General features: G+C 34.9%; 1 protein-coding gene across 1 annotated transcript in view; it reads right to left on the reverse strand.

Annotated features, from left to right (window-relative positions):
- LOC122085097 (methylmalonate-semialdehyde dehydrogenase [acylating], mitochondrial) overlaps nt 1-2,140 on the reverse strand; it is a 9,451-nt gene that overhangs the window by 4,936 nt on the left and 2,375 nt on the right. The gene's annotated exons all lie outside the window — the stretch shown is intronic.

Below are 2,140 nucleotides of genomic sequence, written 5' to 3' on the forward strand. Positions count from 1 at the left end.
GGAGAGGGAGGGAGGGAAGGGTTGCAGTGAAAATGAAGTGTAGAATAAATTATCAATGAATCTGATTTGATGGCATGATGTTTCCCTAGACAACAAGCTTCTAAAGTTTCTAGATTTTTTTTAAAAAAATAATTTAAACACACACAGAGAACTGAATAGAATAAGTAATGAAATTAATTAAGAATTATGGTTTATTTATATACTGACAACATTCTATACCACAATCAGTGTTTAAAGGAATCTCAGATAGCAGTCCAGGTCCTCAGGATGCCTGATGGTTGTCACAGCCATCGCACATTTGTTAGCCCCAGAGGATCCAGGATGGTAGGGATGTGCAACTGGCATGTGCTCAGGATGCTTGACAGTTTCCCAGACTGTCCTAAACCCAAAAATGTTTTTCTAAACGTTGACAATAAACAACCATTACATCATAGGTCATCAACCAACCGTATATAAAGAGGAAAGAAAGGGGATTATTAATATAATGCACATAGAAGAGGGCCCAAATATAGTTCATGGAAAAGATAGAAAAAAAAGGGTCGATTTGAAGTAGGGTTGCAAAATCAGATCAGACTAGCCCCCCAGCCTATCTTAACCAGCAAACACTTGGCCACCCCATTCTTTGGTTTTAACAAGCAGTACTGGTTTTCTGGGCTGCTCTTTGGTGGCCTGAAGTGGCATTGTGCTGGATCTGGGCAGACTTTGGCCAAGCCCAAGCCTGTTCTGTCTAGAATTGGACATGTGGCCTAGATACATTTGATGTCATAGTTATAAATATAGAGTTAATAGATAATAGACTTAAAACATGTTTTTTCGCTTCATAAAAATTTCATTCTCATGATTCAAGATATTTCTCAACATACACCATGATCCTTGTTTTACACGGTTTTGAAAATTGGCAATTCAGATAATAGCATTTAAATTTTTTTAAAAATGGTATTATATTTCACTTCCAGATATCAAAAGTCACAGGTCAAAACAATCTCTGCCAAAAACACGTAACTCATAAAAGCCTCATCTTGGATTATCATAGCTCTTAAAGAGCATGATTGATCAGGAAAGAATCATTTAAAGTACAGGGATATAGGGCATAAAGAAATTCCTTCTTTTTTTTGTTTTTGTTTGGAGAGGGGGGGGGTTGGGGGGAGGATAGGGAAAAAAAGAACAAGCTAATGTGCCTAAATTTAATCAACTAACCCAATAAGCATGAGGTGAATAGCTAAATGCACAAGTGGAAAATCAGCTCTAATTTACAACTGACAAAACCACATTATGCACACAATTAACTTTTTTATGTTTAGTTCATACTGAGATGCAACTATCCTTATCTATCACTTTGCTGTACACACCAGACTTGATAAAACCTGGGAGGTTAGGATGTAGTCAGGTATTATTCAGTTTTCACAGGTAACAATATGGTTTAAAATTCAGCACATATATAAATATTGACATATTTACATATATTAATCAAGAAACTAATGGTTTTGTACATACTAAAATATAAGATATGTGTAATCTACAAAGAAATATGTGTTCCAAATATTCACACAAATAAGAGTATGTTTCTGCACATTTAGATTCAGGATGGTATACAGATGTTTTCCTTTTCGTTTTTCTTCTAATCCATTCATGCAAACAGGTAATATGGTAATTTACTATGATACACAAACACGGATAACCACACACACATCCGTAGTTGATTTGCGCATTACTCCCAAATAATACATGCATGTACTGTATTTTGTGACTAATGCATAAGAGTATTTTATATCCCTAAAAGATACACATACAAAAAGTCAAGTATTTTATATCTCTGCCATATTATTCACATTCATTTCTGGCTGTATTCAGCCACCACTATATATGTATTAAAATTACTAACATACATAAGAAATAATCGTATGCTAAAGTTTTCCAACACATTATTCAAAGACCATATTAAACAGTATCCCAATTATCCACACCACATTTTTTTGCATCCTCCAGTTCACATCATTTCATGGCCTGCTAATAATTTTAAATTGTTTGTCCATAAACAAGAGCCTATCATTGTAATAGGTTGATCTACCTTGCACCAAAGCCTTCATCTGTTCTGTATTTTTTTTTAATCCCTTTCCAATCCCTCCACTCCCCACGCCCA

The sequence above is a fragment of the Macadamia integrifolia genome, chromosome 7, assembly GCF_013358625.1.
Source record: "Macadamia integrifolia cultivar HAES 741 chromosome 7, SCU_Mint_v3, whole genome shotgun sequence".
In the NCBI taxonomy this organism is placed as follows: Eukaryota; Viridiplantae; Streptophyta; class Magnoliopsida; order Proteales; family Proteaceae; genus Macadamia; species Macadamia integrifolia.